Source organism: Dromiciops gliroides, chromosome 2 (genome assembly GCF_019393635.1).
Source record: "Dromiciops gliroides isolate mDroGli1 chromosome 2, mDroGli1.pri, whole genome shotgun sequence".
Taxonomy (NCBI): Eukaryota; Metazoa; Chordata; class Mammalia; order Microbiotheria; family Microbiotheriidae; genus Dromiciops; species Dromiciops gliroides.
The window spans coordinates 520,750,590-520,774,632 of record NC_057862.1 but is presented as its reverse complement, the minus strand read 5'-3'; the positions used below and the strand labels follow the sequence as shown (position 1 = coordinate 520,774,632).

General features: G+C 38.8%; 1 protein-coding gene across 2 annotated transcripts in view; it reads left to right on the top strand.

Annotated features, from left to right (window-relative positions):
* ARHGAP25 (Rho GTPase activating protein 25) overlaps window positions 1-24,043 on the top strand; it is a 127,516-nt gene that overhangs the window by 803 nt on the left and 102,670 nt on the right. Inside the window, exon 1 of one of the 2 annotated variants that reach the window (XM_043988594.1) lies at window positions 924-980. The exons of the other annotated variant lie outside the window; for it this stretch is intronic. The gene's annotated coding sequence lies outside the window, so the exon portion shown is untranslated. Of the gene's footprint in view, window positions 1-923; window positions 981-24,043 lie in introns of those variants that run through there. 2 annotated transcript variants of the gene reach the window in all.

The window sequence follows — 24,043 nt, the reverse complement described above, 5'->3', positions numbered from 1 at the left end:
AAGGCAGTTCTTATTATTTTTTTGGTGGCACGTACACCTTTGGTAGTCTGGTGAAGCCTGTGAACCCCTTCTTAGAATATCATTTTTAAATGCACAAAACAATACAGGATTACAAAGGAAATTAATAATGTTAAAATGTAGTCATCTAAGTATTAAAAAAAAGTTCACAAACCCCCAATTAAGAACTTTTGGACCATCTAGATGATTGCAAAATTCTTTTCAGCTCTGCCATTCTATATTCTAAAGTATATTCTAGCTTGGACATTTTATGTTTTGCATTCTAAGTACTTCTGCACAGTAGAGATTCTGAAATCCGTTCTAAACTATTTTTTCAGGTAAGACCTTTTGTATCCCATATTCTGCCTTCTTTTTCAGCTCTGCCATTATCTATGTTTCATTCTAAGGTTACTCAAGCCTGAATTCAGGTAGAGCTGCTCTAAATCTAATCATCTCATGAGTAAATAGAAATGTTCACTGCATGACTGCACACATAGGCTCTAGGTTTTGATTCAATAGCTACTGAATAATATACAGAGTTACTGTTATGAGAGAAGATTGCTTAATAGTCAGACACATTTATATCAAATATATATCTTTGGAAACCTGCCTCATGACTTTTATTTGTTTTATTTTTTATTATTATTTTTTATTTTTTAGTGAGGCAATTGGGGGTTAAGTGACTTGCCCAAGGTCACACAGCTAGTAAGTGTTAAGTGCCTGAGGCCGGATTTGAACTCAGGTACTCCTGACTTCAGGGCTGTGATCTATCCACTGTGCCACCTAGCTGCCCCGCCTCATGACTTTTAAAACCTCAAGGCTTTTACCTTTTTCAATTCAATTCAAGAAACCATTTATTAAGTGCCTGCTGTGTGCAAGGTGCTGCAAGAATTAAATGATGAAATAAGATAGTCTACACTCCAGGTGTTTATACTCTAAGGGGGATGTGACTTGTTTACGAATAAGCATGATATGAAGCAAAGGTGAGATATAATTCATTTTGTAAACTTTAAACTGCTATATAAATGCTAGCTATTATTTAGGTGATGTGTGGAAAGGAGATGTACAGACACACTTTTCTTTACCTCCTCAGATTTCTCAGATTACTTTTATCTAGGAGGATTAGGGAAAGCTTCATGGAAAATGTAGTAATTGAGTCTACCAATCCATATCAAAAAGCCTTTAATTGAAGGTTTTCAATAGACAGAAATAAGGGTGAACCTTCAATTACACACATGGAGGATGGGGTGAGCAAAGGCATGCAGATGAAGGACAATGGGGCTTCAGAATTGTAGATTAGATCGGAAGAAAATGTGAGAGGTTCATTTCTATTCCACCCGTTCATTTTACAGATGAGGAAACAGATGAAAAATGGTCTAGTTCTGTTGGCACATAGAATATGTGAAGGGGTGTAGTGTGAGATAGGGCTAGAAAAGTAAATTAGAACCCTATTGTGGAGGACCTTGAAGACTGGAAAAGGAATTTATGTAAAGATTTAGGTAAATAATGTGGAGTCTCAGCATGGTGTCGTGGATATGAGAGCAGCCTTAGAATCAGGAAGACCTAGGCTGAACTCCTGCCTATTAACCATATTGGTTGTATGTTCAAGTTACCCAACCTCTCAGTGTCAAGGATAACTTGCAGGACTTGCCTCTCCCTCTGTCTCTGCATCAGTAAAGGGAGTTTCCTTACTTGGAATTCCCTGTACCTGATTCAGTCCAAAAAATGTTCAGTTAATGAAGGTTTTCGTTAGAAGAGTAAAGTGATCAAATTGTGTTAGAAATATTATTCTGGAAACAGCAGGAAGCATGGATAGGACAAGGTAGGGAACGCAAAGTATAAAGCCAATGTGGAGGTGACTAGGGCCTGAACAAGTGTAGTTGTTTTGGGAGTAGAAATAAGATGACCATTTTATAGAAATTTGGGAGTAGAATCAGTCCCACTGAGCAACGCTGGATGGGCTGAAAGTCAGAGGACAGGTTAAGAAGAGGGCAGACTCAAAGATGACCCGAAAGTTTCAAGTTTGAGTAGCTGTGGGATGGTGTTGGTACCATCAACAGAAAGTTTAAAAAAAATAATAATACTAATAAAAAACTTAAATAAAAAAAATTTTAATAAAAAATAACGAAAAGAGCAAAAGGGGTTTTTTAGAGGTTTTTTTTTTTGGTGGGGAAAGATGAGTTCAATTTTGTACATTTAGGGCTTGAGGTGCTTGTAGACATCTGGGATAGATTTTCCATCAGGTATTTGGAAATATCTAACTGGAGTTCTGGGAGGCTTCTGGGAACAGGCTCTAGAGCTGGAAGTCAAATGTATAGATGTGGCAATGGAGAGGGCTATTGATGGAGCCCTTGGGGGACACTTGTGCTGAACAGGAAGTAGGAGGATGAAGAGACAGAAAAGGAGTACACAGGTAGAGTAGTTTCTCTTTTATTTGGATCTGATTTTTTTTTTTTTGATCTGCATTGCTGTGGTCCTCTATATATTGAATGACTTTGTGAAGGGGATTGTGAAAACATGAACTACTAATAAATCCATTGTAGTAGCTCAGTCATTTCATAAATACTATGTAATATCATAAAGATGTTAGAGCTGGAAGGGGCTGTCAAAACCATCTCATCTGCCTCATGATTTTATTTTATCTTTTGTTTTGTTTTTTGGGGGTTGTTTGCAGGGCAATGGGGGTTAATGACTTGCCCAGGGTCACACAGCTAGTAAGTGTCAAGTGTCAGGCCAGATTTGAACTCAGGTCCTCCTGAATCCAGGGCCGGTGCTTTAGCCACTGCACCACCTAGCTGCCCCCGATTTATTTATCTTAAAGACGTGTCTTCCCATCTTGCCCATGTTGCAATTCCAAGACTATTTATTCACAGGCCTGATACCACTGCTCCTAAGCAGAGAAGCCTTGACCTACTCTGTTTCTGACCTGGGCTGATTGTCCCCGTCCTTGAGCAGTCTGGTGGCCCCCTTGCTCCCAGAGGCTTACCATATTGATGCAAAAATTAGGTGTGGACACTGGATCAACCGCCATATACCAGGCCTATCTACGTCATTGTTTTTCTTTTGGTGAGGCATTGGGATTAAGTGACTTGCCTAGGGTCACACAGCTAGTAAGTGTTAAGTGTCTGAGGTCGAATGTGAACTCAGGTCTTCCTGAATCCAGGGCCAGTACTCTATCCCTGTGCCACCTAGCTGCCCTCCATCTACCTCATTTTACGGATGAGGAAACTGAGGATCATGAATTGGCCCATGATTGTGTAGATAGGAAAATGGTGGAGCCATGACCCAAACTCGGGCCTTTGACTCCAAATACTGGATTTTTTTTATTACATATCCCAGGGTTCTAAAAGAATCATTCCTAATTGAGAAGGCTTCAGGTTACCCGGAGCCTAGCAAAAAGAAGAGGAAAAAGAGAAAGAATCTGGAATTATTTTAAGTTATAGGAAAGGAAAATGGGCTTGGGCACTAAACATGACAGAAAAGTTGAAAGGAGAGAAGTATCCCCAAAGTTTAATTATTTAGGGTAATGTAGCTAATATCCATCCCATCAGATTATCTCCCCTTTCCCTCAGGCTCTACTTCCTTAACCTTCTATGTCTCATATCCTCTTGGTCCCTAGTTTTCTTCTACATAAACTTCCTATTTGCCTCACTGTGTATGCTTGCATTTCTTTTTCAACTTATATATCTTTAAACCCCCAGTCACCGTCACTATTCTGGGTCCACGCAAATCAGCTTCACTTAACAAAAGTGGTTTCTTATCAGCATTAAACTGATTGTTCTCCCAACAGAAAGTTGCTGATAGTTATGTTGCTATGTTTGGAATAAAGAGTTTAGAAGATGCGTTTAAATTTATCTCAGATGTGCTTAAATCCCCGCTCTCATAATGAAGAAAACCCATAAGATAATGTATTTAATTAAAAGGGAAAAATCATTGTGGGGGGCAGGGAACGGGATGAGAGAGGGGGGAGGGAGAGAGATATGCAGGAGAGATTGGTGTGGGAGAGAGGGGAAGCAGATGCACTCATACCTTATCTTCCTATGTGAGCAGGAAGAACATCTAGTTAGTTAAACTCCCTCAGTTTACTGATGAGGAAACAGAAGCCAGAGAAGGGAAGTGACTTGGAGGAGGTGGAGTTAGAATTGGGCCATCAAAGACAAGTAGGAATTCAACGGGTGAAAAAAGAGAGGGGGGGCTTATAAATGGCAATGCTGGGATTTGAACATTCGCGGCAGGGGGGTGCTTTGTTAAATTCAGGGGATCCAAGGTCATCTTTGTAGTGTTTCTGAAGATAATGGGATCGTCAGAGCTTTGCTTTTCTTCCACCTTTAAATTCATATCACACATGATGGATAACAGAATTAAAAAATGACTGTTGCCTTGGTTGTCAAGCAGACACCGTGTCAATGTTCATGCTTCAATAAGTGACTATATGAGAGATGCTGAGAGAGGAGCTGTAGCCAAGTAGTAACTATGATCAAGCAGAGGTCAAATAAATCATCTAGCAATGAGAATAGTTGATATCTTAGTCAAATGAGATAAAAATAAAGGGTCTCTTTGTGTGTGTTTTTTTGGGTTTTTTAGTGTGGCAATTGGGTTAAGTGACTTGCCCAGGGTCACACAGCTAGTAAGTGTGTGTTAAGTGTCTGAGGCCGGATTTGAACTCAGGTCCTCCTGACTCCAGGGGCTGGTGCTCTATCCACTGCGCCACCTAGCTGTCCCTGTTTTTTTAAAGTAATTTTATTTTAACTAACAAGGATCTATTTTCTCTCCTCATCACTCTCTTCCCCCACCATTCAAAAACAGGAGAAAAATAAAACCCTTTTTTAAAACAAATATGCCTACTCAAGCGAGACAAACTTTCACATTAGCCATAGTCAAACAGCTAGGGGTTTTTTTGTGCTCTCTGTTAGAAGGTGAGAGCATAAGGGGCAGCTAGGTGGTGCAGTGGATAGAGCTTCAAATCCGGCCTCAGACACTTAACACACACTTTTACTAGCTGTGTGACTCTGGGCAAGTCACTTAACCCCAATTGCCTCACTAAAAAAATAAAAAAGAAGGTGAGAGCATGCTTCATCATTATTCCTCTGGAATCATGGTTGGTCATTGAATTGAACAGAGTAAAGGGTTTCTTTGCTGCCATATTGAAGGCAGTCTTCTTAGGTATATGTTATATTCATTCAGTCAAAAAATATTTATTAGGCACTCATTCTTGCAGAGTACTGTACTAGGTGCTAGGGGTGTACATTGTTTAGATAAGGCCTGGTTTCTGCCCTTATGAAGCTTATAGTTTACTAGAAGGAACAAACACAGTTAAAGAGAAAAGATTTTAAAAGTGTACATCATTAGATAAGTACAGAAAAAAGGGTGTTACCTAAAGTCAAAGAGGGAGGTTCCCTACTAACTGGGAGATATCAGGAAAGGCTTTCTGGAGGAGTTGGCATTTGAGTTGAGTCTGTAAAGATAATTAGTGAGTCAACAGGTTAGAGGATGGACTAAGCAAACATAGAAAGCCCTGTGAACATAACCCATGAGGGTGGGAGAGCAGAGGATATTTTTAGAGGGTAAGACGTCAAGTAGACTGGAGATAGAGTGCTTGGAAGGGAGTAATATGAGATAAATCTGGAGAGGTAGGCTAACATCAGACTGTGGAGAACTTGAATGAGAAGCAATAGAGAGCCATTTAAAATGAGTGAACAGAGGAGATCTGTACAAAGGGAAAAAAATAATTCGGACATGCATGTATGTATATATGCATGTGCATGCATGTATGTATATAAGCATATGTCAACACACAAACAATACATATGACACACACCTACACACATACAACATGCTCACAAATACACACTGCTTACATTGCAACACACACATGTGTATATATGCATCTACATATACACACACAGAGTTGGTGTGGGAGAGAGGTGAAGTAGATGCACTCATACCTTATCCTCATAGTTGAGCAGGAAGAACATCTAGTTAAACACCTTCATTTTATAGATGAGGAAACAGAAGTCAGAGAAGGGAAGTAACTTGGAGGAGGTAGAGTTTGAATTGGGCCATCAAAGATGGGTAAGCATTCAACAGGTGAAGAAAGAGGGGCTTGTAAAGTAGCAGTGCTGGGATTTGAACATGGCCTGCAGTGGAATGTTTTGTCAAGAGCACTGGACCCAGATATAGAAGCCTGGGATTTGAAGTCACTTCCTTCTCTGGGCTCATTTTCTAATCTGTAAAATTAAGGTATCTTGTTTCTGATACATTCTGTGTGACTATGAGTATTGTATGTGACCTCTCTGGGACCCAGAAAATCCTTTAAGTAAAAATTACAGAGGAGTGACAATCCTCATAGGTGCAGGGAGTTTCCAACATCAGGAGTTCCTTACACTGATGAAATCACAGGTCTGAGTTAACCAACACCCCCTCCACTCCCCTCCAATTTCTACCTCTCCCCACTCCCTCAGGCCCACTCTTCCCATACCATCCATCATGGGGCCAAGGAAATACTTTATAAACCTTGAAGTCCTTTGGAAATGTGTCTTGATTAATTTTGAATAATGCTTTGATACTTGAAAGAATTATAATTTTACCCTTGCCTCTACCAATACAGATTATAACTCCTCTGTACCTTTGGCAGATGGTTTGATGAGTGGGGGAAAGGGTGGGGTGCTAAAAGAATTCTTCACCTCATGCTCACCTTTATGTCTGTGAAGTTCATAAATCTCACTCTCTGTCTAATTTGTGAGGGCCTATCATTTTTTTTTTTAAGTAAGCAATTGGGGTTAAGTGACTTGCCCAGGGTCACACAGGCTAGTAAGTGTTAAGTTCTGAGGCCGGATTTGAACTCAGGTACTCCTGAATCCAGGGCCGGTGCTCTATCCACTGTGCCATCTAGCTGCCCCCAGGCCTATCATATTTTTTTTTTTAGGCAATTGGGGTTAAGTGACTTGCCCAGGGTCACACAGCTAGTAAGTGTTAAGTGTCTGAGGCTGGATTGAACTCAGGTACTCCTGAATCCAGGGCCGGTGCCTTTAAACACGGCGCCAGCTAGCTGCCCCAAGCCTATCATATTTTATACTTTATTGTCATAGCTTCAAGAACCCAGATCCTGCTGTGATTAGCCACCCCGGGAAGACTTTAGTGAAGAGTATTATTATCATCAGGATAGCTAAGTGGCGCAGTTGATAAAGTGCAGAGCCTAGAAGTCAGGAAGACTCATCTTCCTGAGTTAAAATCTGGCCTTGGACACTTTGTGTGACCCTGGGCAAGTCACTTAATCATGTTTGCCTCAGTTCCCCTCATCTGTCAAATGAGGCTGGGGAAGGAAATGGAAAAAGTACTCCAGTATATTGCCAAGAAAACCCTAAATGGGGTCACAAAGAATTCAGACATGACTGAACACAACAACAATTATTATTTCTTCCTCTTCATATTCTTTTTATTTGCTTTCAAATTGGAACCCTTCTAGATAACAGGATTATAGATCTATTGAGAGGACCTCAGAAGTCACATAAATCCAACGCCCCCATTTTACAGATGAGAAAATTAAAATGTAGGGAGATTGTTTTCACACAGTTGAGAAGCACCAGAGGTAAGATTTGAACCCAGAACAACAAAAATTATCCTTAGATAATACCTATTATAAATGCACATCCATACCTCAGCACAAAGAAGCATCATGGCCTAGTGGATCGAGAGCAGGCCTCAGAACCAGGAAGACCTGGTTTAGGTCCCACTTCTGACATGTACTGGCTACGTGCTAGGTAGATGCTTCAGATCTCTGGGCACCTTTCTAAAACTAAGCTGCAAAGGAGGCGCTGACCTACATTGGTAGAAGGAATTACCTCGTCCAGGTTGCTCCATATACCAAGAAATCACAGGTCTGGTCCCTCTCCTTGCCATGCTTCAGGAGGGCTTATGTATTCCTTCCAGGATACCTGTCTTGCAGTTGTCACTTTGTATTGCTGAAAGCAGTGATATAGAAAGAGAGAATTAGCCTTATCAAACATTCTACACAAAGAATCTCTGTTTTTGTTCGTTTGGGTTTTTTTGCAGGGCAATGAGGGTTAAGTGACTTGCCCAGGGTCAACAGCTAGTAAGTGTCAAGTGTCTGAGGCTAGATTTGAACCCAGGTCCTCCTGAATCCAGGGCCAGTGCTTTATCCTCTGCACCACCTAGCTGACCCCTGACAAAGAATCTGTGGACAAGTATAGCTAGAGGAGAAGTTTCTGACGTCCCTTCCCCACACCTTTTGATTTTGCATCCTTTTCTTCACCAACAGAAATGGTTTCATAATCTATAACACAGAACTCACCTCTGAGAAGGAGACAGTGAGAAAGAAAATAAGCCGGAGTGTGCTTAAAAAAAAAATACCCCACTTTCCCAAAGCACTTATCCATAGTTCATATAATCTGGGCTGATCTATATACTGTAATTGCAAAGGCCCAGTAAAACCTGTGCACATATACAGAGAGAGCAAAATACCCTATCATATTATATTTTATATTAGAGATTTTCATTTTAAGGGTTATTGATTAAAATGCTCCTGGGAGAGGACTACCTCATCAGATATTAGCTGACAGCAATTTAAGATCAAGATGCTGAGGGAGTGAAGCTCTTGGGCAGGTAGAACCTAAGACATGGGAAGGTGTCAGTTTTGCACCTTTTGTTGTTGTTGTTCAGTCATTTCAGTTGTATTTGACTCTGTGTGACTCCATTTGGTTTGCCATTTTCTTCTCCAACTCATTTTTTTTAGTGAGGCAATTGGGGTTAAGTGACTTGCTCAGGGTCACACAGCTAGTAAGTGTTAAGTGTCTGAGGCTGGATTTGAACTCAGGTACTCCTGACTCCAGGGCTGGTGCTCTATCCACTGCGCCACCTAGCTGCCCCCTCCAACTCATTTTTTACAGATGTGGAAACTGAAGCAAATAGGGTGAAATGACTTGCCCAAGGTTACCCAGCTAGTAATTGTCTGAGGCCATATTTGAACTCAGATGGATCTTACTGACTCCAGACCCAGTACTCTAACCTCTATGTCACCATTTAGGATGAAGACGGCTGAACCCTTACCTACTTTATATGATGAAGTACTCTTTTCTGTCCACCCCTACCCAAGCCTTGAGGTAGCTGGTATCTGTAAATGCAGTGCTGAGGATTCGAGTTGTCAATACTGGCAACTATTAGTTATTGTTCCAACCGTGTAGAGTGTAGCACAATTCCAAAGACTGGCTAGGCTGTCAGCCCACTGAGGCTTCAAGATATGTGGGGACCACTGTCTCTATTGAGGGAGCTTTCTATGGCCATCTCACATTTGATCACAAGGGAGTTACCTAGCTTTTGTTTTTGGTTTTTTTTTAATGCAACCATTGGTCACCATCCACTACTTGACCTGGCCAAACCACTTTCACTTTCTTGGTCTCGGTTTTATCTGCAAAATGAATGAGGTGAACTAGGTGATTTCTTCTCACTCTTAACAGTCTGTGATCTCTTTAGGAAAGAATCATTCTTCAGTGTGAGGATATAATGAGAAGGCAAAGAAAGAGGACTTGTCTGGAAATAGATCAAAACTAACAATCTTCCTTTGAATTCTAGATCATATAATGCCTGTAATATTCACCTTCCTATCTCTCAGGGTGTTAGAAAGTACTTTATAAACCCAAAAGTGGTATTTCAATGTGATATAATGATAATAAAAATAATAGCAATAGTTACTATTATTTGTTTGAAATTAATCTTATGTGACCTTTTATCTATCATTTTGATTTTTTTAAGTATTTATTATTTCCCAGTTACATATAAGGATAGTTTTTCACATTTGTTTTCACAGGATTTTTAGTTCCAAATTTTTGTCCTACTCTCCCTTCTCTCCATCCTCCCAAGATGGAAAACAGTCTGATTGATATAGGTTGTATATGTACAAAACACATTAAACATATTTCTACATTAGTCATCTTGTGAAAGAAGAATCAGAGCATGGGCAGCTAGGTGGCACATTGGATAAAGCACTGGCCCTGGATTCAGGAGGACCTGAGTTCAGATTTGGCCTCAGACACTTAACACTTACTAGCTGCCCTTCTTGCCCACAAAGAAAAGAAAACAAAAGAAGAATCAGAGCACAAGGGAAAAACCTCAAAAAAAGAGGGGAAAATACAGTCCAAAAGTAGAAACAGTATGGTTCAATCTACAGTCGTAATTCACAGTTCTTTTTTCTGGATGGTGAGAACATTTTCTATCATGAGTTCTTTCAAACTGTTTTGGATCTGCACTGCTGAGAAGAGCCAAGTCTATCACCATTGTTCATCACACAATGTTGCTGTTACTGTGTACAATGTTCTCCTGGTTCTGCTCCTCTCAGCATTAGTTCATGTAAGTCCTTCCAGGTTTCTTTGAACTCCTCCTGCTCCTCATTCTTAACAGCACAATAGTATTCCATTGCATTCATATACCACAACTTGTTTAGCCATTCCCCTATTGATGGGCATTCCCTCAATTTCCAATTCTTTGCCACCACAAAGAGAGTTGCTATAAATATTTTTGTACATGTGGGTCCTTTTCCCTTTTCTGTGGTCTCTTGGGTGTATCTATCATTTGATCTGGAATACTAGCTAGAACCCTGGACTCAGAGACAGGAGATCTCTAATTGAATCCTATCTGACACCTAACTACTGTGGCACAATGAGCAGAGTCATTTGACCTCTTTTAGGCTGGATTTTCTAAATATTAAGGATGAGATTAATAAAGTGCTAAGTCACAGGGTTTCAAACTGATGTCCAAGGAGATAACACATATAAAGTGCTTTGCAAACCTGAAAGCACTAATAAGTCTAAGTTCTTGTTATCATCTAACATTATATTTAAAAATTTTGTATGTTTCTATTGTTTTCTCTCCAACTAGACTGTAAGTTCTTTGAGGGCAGAGCCATATCTATTATTATGTTTTTGTGTCTTCTTCAGTGCCCAAAACATAGTATGTGCTCAATAAAAATGTGTTGATCCTTAGGGTTCAGCAGAACTTCTCATTAGCCTGCACGCTTTTACATATGCTCTCTAGAAGACAGTGGATTATGTCTCTCTATTTTTTCTAGATTCTCTCAAAATGAAATAGTGGAGAATGTTAGAGGATATATGACAGATGTAAGAAAAAGAAGTATTGAGAGGCAGTGCGATCCACTAGAAAGAACATGGGCTCTAGTCTGAGGACAGATGCTCAAATCCTTATTTGATGGTTATTATCTGTGTCACCTTGGGAGCAAGTCACTTAACCTCTCTGGCTCTCAGTTTCCTATCTGTAAAACAGGAGGTCAGTTAGGTCAATTAGGCCTTCGTCTACCAAGAAGTATATCAAAGTGGCCCATGTTTGCTATATGTATGAAAAATTAGTTCATTCTCTTCCAGCAGGTACTCAGATGATAAAAAGAATGAAATCATAGCAACATTTATTTATATAGTAACTCAAGGTTTTCATGTGCTTTATATATAGAGGGTATCCCAAAGTTTTAGTAGCAGTTTAACCTATTAAAGCTTAAATCAGCATAACTATGTTTCCATTTAGAGAAAGACTAGGCATTAGATGATAATATTTGTTTTGTTTTATTTTGTGTCATGGTGGTGGAATAATGGAAAAAAGGGGTGGAAGGCTAAGAATTCACAGTTCTTAGACTTTCTATAGATTTAATTTTTTTTTTTTTGGTTTTTTTAGTGAGGCAATGGGGTTAAGTGACTTGCCCAGGTCACACAGCTAGTTAAGTGTCTGAGGCTGGATTGAACTCAGGTACTCCTGACTCCAGGGCCGGTGCTCTATCCACTGTGCCATCTAGCTGCCCCTATAGATTTAAATTTAATTAATGGCACTCTTAATGTGTTATCTTAATTCAATAACCAATTAGTTGCTAGCTGTGTGACCCTGGGCAAGTCACTTAACCCCAATTGCCTCACCAAACACACACACACACACATACACACACACACACACACACACACACACAAAACAATTAGTTGAATGCTATTGGAAAGAACTGAACATATTGAACACATTATCCCTAAAAGTGGAACCAGAAATTTCAGCTGAATGAAAGGATTGTCTTTGAGATCCTGTTGATAGTTTCACTGAAAGTATAAAGACAAAAGGAACATCATTTAATGGAACAATTCTTTACCTCCTCTTTTAGGGCTCACAACGAGAGTAACCAAAAAGCCTAGCATGACGATAATTGCAGCTTATGTGTCAACATCTGTTATAGAAGATGAAGACATGGAAATTTTATGAGGAACTTGACAAGATCTGAAATTGTCAACATATAATTTGATATATGATAACTTCATTGCAAAAATAGATACTATATTGGAACAATCTTAACTCAACTAACAGTTAATGTGCCTGTTTTCCACAGCTTCTCCACATTGCATGTTCCCATTTTTGTCATTTCTATCAATTTTAAGGGTGTGAGGTAAAATGTTAGTTATTTTAATTTACTTTTCTCTTATTATTAGCCATTTGAAACATTTTTTCATTATGGTTGTTGATAATTTGTGGTTTCTTCCGAAAACTCTTTATATCCTTTGCTCACATATTTGTTTAGGGAACCTTGAATATTTTTTTGTTCATTGTTTTTAACTTCTATTCCCCTTGCCTTAAAAAAATACAGTATATATGTTCCCAAATGACTTTTATCAGTAGAAGACCATTAATTTCTTTTTTTTAGACCATGAGTTTCAAAAAAATAATAGCACTTTGTTTCTCCAGATATTGAATACTTTTTTCAAGATGAATTATAAGGCTCTGAACATGGCACCATTGAATGAAACCATAAAAATTAAACTGATAAAGCTTAGTGAACAGGAAATGATTGGTTTCAGGCATACTAGTCATTCAGAATCAGCTGTATGTGTGCAGTCACAGCAACAACTAGTCAAACTGAAGGTCAAAATCAACACCAAGTTGAGGAAAGAATAAGATGAATTTAGGTTATGTACAATTGCAGTTTAAAATTTGATCTACTAGGGGACAGCTAGGTGGCGCAGTGGATAAAGCATTGGCCCTGGATTCAGTAGGACCTGAGTTCAAATCTGGACTCAAAACACTTGACACTAGCTGTGTGACCCTGGGCAAGTCACTTAACCCTCATTGCCCTTCAACCAAAAATAATAAATAAATAAAATTTGATCTACTTAGGCAAGTTTGGAAAATTGAAAATGAACAAAAACACAGGCAGACTATAGCTATGAAGTATTTTCTAGAGAAATTTAAATTATGTAAAAATGGGCACAACAACTAAAGAGGTTAGCACATAGTTCATCACCAAGCAGAGACATGGCAACCAAGGTCAGTCTTGTTTTCAAGCAGTACGTCTCAAATGTTTGGCCTTAGAATTCCTTTGTAGGATCCCCAAAGAGCTTTTTTTTTTTAAATGTGGGTTATAGCTATCAATATTTGTATATTAGAAATGAAAATGTCCTTAGTTTTTGCTTTTATAAAAATAGTTTTTACCTTGGTAAACCATTTAAAGGGCATTAGGGTGCCCAGTTTCCCTAGACTGCACTGAGAACTACTAGTTTAGAATAAAAGCTCAGTTACTAATCAATCCATTAACATTTATTAGTACGTACTATGTGCCAAGCCTGTGCTAAGTACTGGGGGACACAAAAGAGGCAAAAGGCACTCCCTACCCTCAAGGAGCCTACAATCAAAAGGAGAGACTATGCAAAAAAAAATACATACATACATACATACATACACAATCTATATACAAGATAAGTAGGAAATAAGAGGGGAAAGCACTAGAATTAATTTTTTGGACACATAGTTTATTTCAGTTTCTAGTCTGTAATCTTAAAACAAAAATAACATAAATGTCAATGCCCATTCATAATACATAAACAAACATAGAAAAAGACAATATGCCAAAGAAATTATTTGTTCCTAAGAGTATCAAAAGTGCAAAATATTCACTTTCTTTTCAAACTAACTCCCAGGTACAATCACACCCTCTGCAAACTTTAATTGAACTGAAGCCTATCTACCAACTGTAGGATGCTGCTGGCTATGCCACAGTCAGTCTGTACTCAGTGGAAAACAGCTACATTCTATTTGTTGCAAAGATGTTTTGCATTGGCTTCTAAGAATTATCAAAACAAACAAAAAACAATAGGATCTGTGTGTTTGTTTCCCCATCTCTTTTTCTAAAACACATTCACATTCCCACACATGCAAATCTACTGCTTTTTCAAGAAGGGTAGCACTTACATACAAATGGTAGTTGTAAATGGATTCAGATGGCATCAGTAAAGGGAGGGTGATGATGTATAGCTTGCTGTTGCCAGGTAACACTCTTCCAGTCTCAAAGGGAGCATGCTATGATATTTTATGGATGATAGGGTAGCTGTTGTCATGATATTATTACTCAGGTGAAGTTCATGTCTTTGAAGACTTTGTGTGTGCAATAGAAATAAGCATTTTTCTTTTGAAATGGAGGAATATTCTGCACTGACTTGTTTTGGATCAGTTGTCATGTTCTTATGAATCAATTCTTGGCAGAAAACATGATTACTACATAAAGAGTCTTTACCAATCAGGAAGAAAGAATCTAACATTGTAATTTGCTTGATCAACTTGGTAATGCCTCAAAATTCACCTCAAGTAGAAAGCTGGTTTAAATACACAGTTCATCCTTTCTATTGGTGCGTACAATACCAGTGACATTTATATCATATTTGGACGAAAGGCTTAGACTACAAGGGGTTTAGTTTGAAAAGAAAAAAACAAAATCCATATTGTATAAAAGGATCATAAACACCACAAACACAGAATGGTAGGGGTATCCTAATGGGCCTTAGAAGGTCGAATGTCAGAACTGGAAGGGCTTTTAGATCTGGAGGGACTTTAGAACACAGGATGTCAGAGTTGGGGGGAACCTCTGAAAAATAAACTGTTAAGAGTTGGGAGGTTTCTTAGAGATAATGTACTAAGCCCCTCATTTAAAATGTTTCTTTTAACTTGGCAAAACCTCTTTCCTCAAAAGAGACTTCTGGGAGAGTTGTCAGGATTAGCACCTTCCCCATCAGTAACTCCAGTTCAAACACACAGAAGCTTTGTGTTAGTAGAAGGGGGATGGTAAGTACATTTGGCCACTGGGTTTGCACTGTCTTTGTACCCAAGACAAAATGTAAAAAAATGAAACAGCAAGTTTCGGTTGAGGTTTTTGGTTTTCAGTACCCATAATGAAGAAGCCCATGAGAACAGAAATTAAAAACAGATATCTAACCCTGTGCTGGAACACCACGTGAATGAGCAAACTTATCTTCTATAGCACTAGTCAGGCTGGCCCCAGTGGACAATGCTGATCATTGCTGTATCAGGAAAAAAATCAGAATGATTACTTGATTTCTAATACTTTAGTTCTGAAATCAGGTGAGTTCTAAGAAATGGGCTGCCAAGACTACTCAAACATTTCTGGAAGATGGAGAGAAGAATGAGACCTGACACAATTTTTTCCTTCTTAATGAATAATATTGGAAGGACCTTGGTTTAAATCATTCACCAGGTTAGCCCTGTAGGCATTCAGGATGTAATTCAACTACTTCCAGGTTATTTCTAGCCAAATGTATTTAACCTAAACTCAATTATAATTAAAAATTATTCAAACATTATAATTGTATTAAGATGAAAAACTACAGGCAGCATTGCTTCACAAATAGCTGTTCTCAAGAATTTGAGAAGAAAAGAAGCCTAATATGGTTTGGCATAAGAGCCAGTTAAACCAGTTTATCCAAGAACGTTTTATAGATGAAACTAGGAGGAGAACAAACAGCTGGGAATGGAAGAGAGCTGTTGTTTTAGTACTGATCCAGTCTCCTCGACAGCAATAGAGGAGCTGTGACTTTTGGACTGTATTACCTTATTACACAGCATATGGAAGGAAGTAACAATGGAATTTAAGTAGATGAAGTGAGGAAGAGCATCTGGACCTTACCAAATATACATAGAAAAATTCCATGCCAGATGTGATGTGATTTTATTTTCATTCTTTGTTTTTTTAAATCAATTTTATTTATTTTTTGTTATATTTAAAGTTTCAAACTGTCTCCCTCCCTCCCCACCCTGTACCAGAGAAGGTCATTATTTGACATAGATACATGTGAACATATGCATGTGTTTGTATATATATATATATATATGTATATAGAAATATACATATAGACATGTGTATACATATACATAATATAACATATATACACACATGCATATATATATATATGTACACATACTATGTGTACTTCAATGTCAGTTCTTTCTCTGGAGGTAGATCACTTCTTCCTTAATAGGTCACTTTGTAGCTGATTTTAGTGTTTACAATGCTCAAAATAACTTAGTCATTCATTTTAGCCAATATGATCAGTGTGAGATGATATCTCAAAGTTTGTTTTAATTTGCATTTCTTTAATCAATAATGATTGAGAGCATTTTTTCATATGACTATATATAATTTTGATTTCTTAAAAATGGCTTCCATATCCTTTGGGACATAACATATTCTCAACAATTTGACAAAATTTTCTATATAGTTGAGATATATGAGATCTTTATATGAGAAATGGTCTAAAGTTTTTTCCTTTTTAAATTTTTTTCTAACCTTGCCTACTTTGGTTTTATATGTATAAAACCATTAAAATTTAATGTAATCAAAATTATTCATTTTACATCTTGCAATTCTCTCTTTCTATTGTTTATTCATAAATTATTTTCTTATCCATAAATCTTGTAAGTGTTGTGTTCCATATTCTTCTAATTTTCTTATTATATCTCCCTTTATATCTAGGTCGTGTATCCATTTTGACCTTATCTTGGTAAATGGTGTATGATATTGGTTTATACCCAATTTCTGCCAAACTGCTTTCCAATTTTCCCAACAATTTTTACCAAATAGTGTATTCTGATCCCCAAAGCTTAAATCTTTACACTTGTCAAACACAAGATTACTATAATCATTTATTATTGAGCATTGTATGTCTACTCTGTCCCACTGATCCACCTTTCTATTTCTTAGCCAGTACCAGATAGTTCTGATAATTATTGCCTTATAATGTAGTTTAAGATCTGGTGCGACTAAACTTTCTTCCTTTATATCTTTTCATTAACTCCTTTGATATTCTTTTTTTTTTTTTTACTTTTTTTTGGGGGGGGCAGGCAATGGGGGTTAAGTGACTTACTCAGGGTCACACAGCTAGTAAGTTTCAAGTGTCTGAGGCCGGATTTGAACTCAGGTACTCCTGAATTCAGGGCCGGTGCTTTATCCACTGTGCCACCTAGCTGCCCCTCCTTTGATATTCTTGACCTTTTGTTCTTCCAAATGAATTTGGCTATTGTTTTTTCTAGCTCAGTAAAAAAAATTTTTGGTACTTTAATTGGCATGGCATGGAATAAGTAGATTAGTTTAGGTAGAATTATCATTTTTATTACAATGGTTCTGCCCACAAACAATTAAGATTTCTCCAATTATTTAAATCTTACTTTATTTGTATAAAAATATTTTTATACTTATGTTCATGTAGTTCTTGGGTTTCTGTTGGCAGGTATACTCTGAGGTCTTTTATACTGTTTACAATTGTTTTAAATAGGGTAGCTCAGTATCTCTTCCTGCAGGGTTTTGTTGGTGATATTTAGAAATGCTGATGATTTTTATGGGCTCATTTTATATATCCTACCACTCTGCTAAAATTATTTTTTCAACTAACTTTTTAGTTAAATCTTTAGGATTTTCCAAACATACCATCATATTGTCTGTGAAAAAGAGATTGTTTTATTACCTCATTGCCCATTCTGATTCCTTCAATTTCCTTTTCTTCTCTTATTGTTAGCATTTCTAATATGCCATTGAATAATATTCATGATAATAAGTATCTTGCCCCATTATAAATAATACTTGCTGATGGTTTTGGGTAGATGCTTCTTAGGGATCTTAGGGAAAATCCATTTGTTCCTAAACTTTCAAGTGTTTGCGACATGATTTTAAAGGCACCCAAGGACCAGTTCTAAAGCTACTGTGTCTCAAATGGGGAAGATGCAGAAGGAATGAAAACCACCATAGGCAGAACCTTTTCCAAAAGGAAAAAAGTGACATAATTGTATAGTAACATAATTGTATAGTAACTGACTCTTCAGTTCCCATTCTTTATGAGAATTGTTTGTATGCAAATTAAATGTAAAACATGATAAAAACATGAGATGAGAAGAAGCAAACTTTTTCAAATAATTCTATATAGTACAATACATCTTCAGGGTTGTATACCTGGTTCAGAGGTGTAATAAAGTATAAGATGATATTGTACTTATTATTTGTTTACTTTAAGAAAGCATTTGAATTGATAAAAGTCATTTGGAAAGAATGCTGTATTTGTAATCAGGAGAGACCTGGGTTCAAATCCCACCTCAGGTACTTACTAGTTATGTAACTATGGACAAGTAAGGTACCTATGAGCATAAATTGTTGTTTGTCCCTCGTTTTGGAAGAGGACCAATGACACCATGGGGTGATGTCTTGATTTGTGTGTGAATTGGATTAAAGTGAGGCAGAGTTGCACAAATTTATCAGCCTCACTCTCTCTTCCAGAGTCATTGAAGTCCAGTGGCAGGACAAAAGTCAAGATGACTGGTGATGACCAGGCATAACATGGATGATCTTGACATCTTTGATGTCTGACCAAGCTATAAGCACTCATGCCTATGGAAACAAATTGTTCTCAATTGCTCTTTATGCCAGGGAAAGTCTTCACATACTTGGGGTAGACATCCCCCTAACTCATCGATAGGTTTGAGGCCTGTCAGTTACCCTCAGTGTGGTTTGGCTAGTCTGCTGAGAGTGTTTTTACTGGGATGTGACTGCTATGCATGCTAAAGCTTCTTAGAGATACAGGTGAGAGTTGGGTGCATCAGGTGGACACAAAAAGAGCATCCCTGAAAAGGGCTTAACAAGCCTTCACATCAGAGGTGCTAGTCTCTTCCTGAACACCTCATATGCCATGAATATACATTCTAGACAGGCTAAGATAGAGTTGGATAGATTTTTTCATTGTTGTTGTTTGTCCTTCATTCTCGAAAAGGACCACGACATAGGGGTGATTCACTTGCAGTGAACTGGATTTAAGTGAGGGCAGGCTGTGCAAGGTCACCAGACTCACTCTCTCCTCAAGAGCCATCTGCATCCAGTGGCAAGATATACATCAGAATGACTGGAGATGGCCCTGGATGTTTAAGGCAATTGGGGTTAAGTGACTTGCCCAGGGTCGCACAGCTAGTAAGTATCTGAGGTGAGATTTGAACTTGGATCTTCTTTCCAACTTCAGGGCCAGTGCTCTATCCACCATGCCACCTAACTGCCTCTTAGAGTTCCTGTACTGACATATGGATGTATTATGTTTGACTAGATGGAAGAAAATGATAACAATAGATATTTACACAGTACTTATAAGTTTGAAAAATGATTTCTCAACATTATTTCTTTGAGCCTCACAAAAATTATGTGAGATAGGTATGACATCTATTGTTATCCCTATTTTTACAGAATAGGAAATTGAAGCCCCAAGAGGTTGAACAACTTACATGGGTCATCCATCTGTTAAGTATTGGAGGTGGGATTTAAACCCAAGTCTTCCTGATGCCAAGCCCTGTGCTGTATCCACTAAGCCATGCTAAAAGGAAACTTTGAAGTCCTTCTCAGACAAGGTGTTTCTCATGTTTACATTAAAATCAATGGCAGATTGAGATGACTTTTGTTCAACCGTCTGCTGAAGATTGATACCAAGTAATATCAATGTGTTCAATGATGCTTAATACAAACAGGGAGACATTAAAAGGAGTTTAACCCTGTATATTGAAGCATGTGCAGCCAGGGCCCAAAACAATGGGCTGAATTTTGAAGGAAAGCAGGTAGGCACTTGATAAAGATTTGTGGAATTGAATTGAATTGGATTGAACTAAACCTTGTGCCATCTTTGGATCTATTCTCTATTTAGCCAGCTCAACCAACAGTTGACTCAGTTGCTCTTTTGATTTCAATTCCAGATAATACTAGTAATACTTTAGTACAGGAACTCTGATAATCAAACATCTCTGGGCTCTCTGTCAGGTGTCAGGGCAGTTCTGAAAGAGAACTCTTATAACACACTATCCATTCCTCCCGCTCTTTCTTCTGTGGGAGGAAGAAGACTTGGATTGTTACATCATTAGGCCAATGCAAAATATTTTGCTCCATGCTCTGGGGAAGCAGATTCCTTCTAATCAATAAATCAACAAGTATTTATTAAGCACTTAATACCTGGCACATGGTAGGTGCTAAATAAATGCCTACTATGTGCCAGGTGTTAGTTACTTCATAATTAGGGGATGCAAAACCAAAAGTGAAACCATCCCTTCACTTGAGGAGCTTATATTTTTTGAGGAAAACTATGTGAATAAGGTAAGCAATTATATATATATATGCATATATATATGTATATGTATATATATAAAGTGAGTGCAGAGCAATTTTTTTGGTGGGGGAAGCACTGACAGCTGGGGGTGGGAACAGTAGTGGTGGGAGGAAGAAGTAAGGAAGAAGTCCTTTGGGAGTTGAATTAGAGGAATCCAGGGATTCCAGGAGGTGGAGGTGAGGATGGAGGCTGCTCCAGGTGTGAGGCACAGCCGGTGCAAAGAGATGGGAGATGGAACATTGTGTGTGAGGAATAGCAAGAAGGCAAGTTTGTCTCTACTTTACTGGGTGAAGGAGATTGATATAGAGTAAGCCTGGAAAGGTGAGCTGGAGATTATTGAGATCATCCTGGAAAGAAGTGGGTTACCAGGGCCTGAACTAGAGAGACTGTTGTATGAGTGGAGAAAAGGGGACAGAGTGATGAGAGATATTGTGCAGGTAGAATCAACAAGACCAGATAGCAAATTGGAAGCAGCAATGAGGGAGGGTGAGGAGTTAAGGATGGTTTTCAGGATGTGAGCCTGGGTGACTGGAAGGCTAAACACAGGGCTGAGCATGTTGTAATCAATCAATCACCAAGCATTTATTACGCACCAGAGACTTGGCTAATTACTAGGGATATTGTTGCTCTCTGTCCCTTGTTCTTGAAGAGGACCAATGACGTCACAAAGGTGATGTCTTGACTTGCTTGTAAATTGAAGCGAGGCAGAGCTGTGTGAGCACAGGCCAGGAGAATGATGACCACACCTCTCCTTGGATCATGCCACCTTGGAAGAACCGAGGGCTTGCAGACCCCCATAACTACCCTTGAAAAAACTATCTAGCAGGAATGAAAGTCTCTCTTGGAGAAGGGTGGGGGAGATGAGGCTAGAGAATCACTGGGGATACAAAGACAAAAGTGCCTGGCTTCAGATTGGTTACATTCTAAGTGGGGAGACAACACTACCCTTTATAAATATATACAGAAAATACACATGCATGGATACAAGGTAGGACAGGAGGACACTAACAGAGGAGAAGCTGGGAAGGATTTCATGAATGTGGTGCTCGAGGTAAGTTTTGAAAGAAACCAGGCCTCAAAGAAGAATTCTAGCTAAATGAACTGAACTTTGACAGAAGTAGGAAAATTAGGAAGAGGGGTTTGTTTTAAAGAAAAGATTGGGGCAGCTAGGTAGCGCAGTGGGTAGAGCACCGGCCCTAGAGTCAGGAGTACCTGAGTTCAAATCCGGCCTCAGACACTTAACACTTACTAGCTGTGTGACCCTGGGCAAGACACTTAACCCCAATTGCCTCACTAAAAAAAAAAAAAGACTATGTGTTTTCTAATTGTAAAAGGGGGACATTGGAAGAGGAGGCAACAAATGGGGTTCAGTTCAAGATGATTCTGCTGCATATAATAGTTATCCTCACTCTCCAATTCTGCCACTACCTGTTGAGTGCAGAAGGAGTAGTCAGGAGCAGCATCTCATGACCGGAAACACCCTGTGTATACCTGATTTTGGATTTAATTCAGTAACTTCCTTTCCCTCTCCCATTTCATATAGCACTCATGCAATTTTTATAAATTGTAGTTACCTGAAATTGCGTCTCATTGCTCTAATAGATGGTGAGCAAAATGAGGACAGGGACCCTATCTTATTTAAACTTCATATATTTCACAAAGCTCTGCTTACTGTAGGTCAAGTCAAGTGAACAAGTTTTTGTTAAGTCCCTACTATGTGCCAGTTACTGTGCTTAGCTAAGTGCTGGGGATACAAAGAAAGGCAAAAAAACTCAGCCCCTGCCCTCAAGAAGCTTACATTCTAATGAGTAGACAACATGTAGGTACATCATAAATGTTTTCTGATTGCTGTTGAAGGAATGCTTTTAGTCTCACTTACTCTCAGATCTCTTTGAAACTGCATGGTGATTGCCCCTGTACCTTTGGCACAGTCTTGTTGTCTTTCTCCTCCTACTCTCCCATCCCTAGTACATAACTACACCCTTCCCATACAACTGGCACCTCATAGTATCAAGGAAGAGAGAGTGATCAACAGTGTCAAAAGCTGCAGAGAGGTCAAGGAGAATGAGACTCGAGAAAAGACTATTGGAATAGGCAACTGAGAGATCACTGGTTACTTTGGAGAGAGCAGTTTTGGTGGAATCATGAGGTCAGAAGCTGAATTTATAGGGAGTTAAGAAGAAAGTGAGAGGAGAGAAAGTGGAGGAACCTATTTATTATAGACAGTATTTTCCAGGAGTTTATCTACAAAGGGTAGAATAGATATAGGATAATAGTTGGAGATGGAAGGACCAAGTGAGAGGTTTTTTTTTCTTCAGGATGAGGGAGACATGAAAATGAGCCAGTAGAAAGGGAGAGATTGAAAATAAATGAAAGAGGGAGGGTGGCAGAGGGGACAATCTGCTGGAGGATGGAATGGGGTTACTTGAACAAGTAGAGGGGCTAGCCTTGATAAGGGGTAAAGCTACCTCATCACGTGAGATGAGTGAAGGAGGAGAGTGTCAGGTGAGTGATACTGAGATGAGGAAAAGGGGAAAAGAGGAAGCTCACAGCAAATGACCTCACTTTTTTCTTTTTTTTCCTTTCCTGTGTGTGTGTGTGTGTGTGTGTGTGTGTGTGAATCAAGGTTAAGTGACACAGCTAGTAAGTGTGTCTGGGGCTAAATTTGAACTCTGGTCTTCCTAACTCCAGGGCCAGTGTTCTATCCACTGTACCACCTAACTGCCCCCGACTTTTGTCTGTAAAATATGAAGCAAGGCTCTAAGCTGAGAGGAGGGGAGAGCCTGGGGAGATTTGAGGAGGGATGGAAAGGTTTGGAAGAGGGGGATAGTGAATTGAAAGGGAGGTGTAGTAGGATTGCCTATGTAACGATTGGAATGACTCCACTTGCTGGAGACTTACTGTAGGAAAGCTCCGCCTTGAGGAGAAGGCATCTGAGGGCAAGCCATGGGACTTTTCTTTGGCGTCAGGAAGGTCTGACATTTGCTTGTGGGAGGAAGAAGGGGCAAGGCTGGCTCTCTCACTCTCTTTTGTGAGGACTCATGGGGAGAGTGGAGCTAAAATGCGCTCTCCCTTTGATAGATAGATGAATCTAGGCCTTTTTCTCTCTCTTCACCAAATTCTTATTCTCCTTAATAAATGCTTAAAAGTCTAACTCTTGCTAAAGCTTATAATTTATTGGTGACAACTCATTAGATATTTTAGACAGACTAGCTAGAATTTTAGCCCCTTACACCTAACAGCAGTGAGAACCCAGTTGAGGTTGGGTAACATAAATAGGACCCAGTCAGGACAATTGCACATTTTTCCTCTACCTTTATTTAGCAGCATGTGTATAGGAGCAAAGGTAAGAAACGGTGGGAATGATCCAACACTGAGACTTGGCTGGGCATAATTGGTGATATGGGTATATATAAATGTAAGGGGACTAGGGATTCAAAAGAGGAGAATAATGTAGAGTTGACTAAGTAGTCAAGACAGGGAGAAAAAGAATGGTTAGTGCTTACAAGACGTAAGCAAGATAGAAATTAAATATTTTTTACATTCTCTCAGTCATCTGTGTTAATGCCTAGCATGGTGCCTTGTAC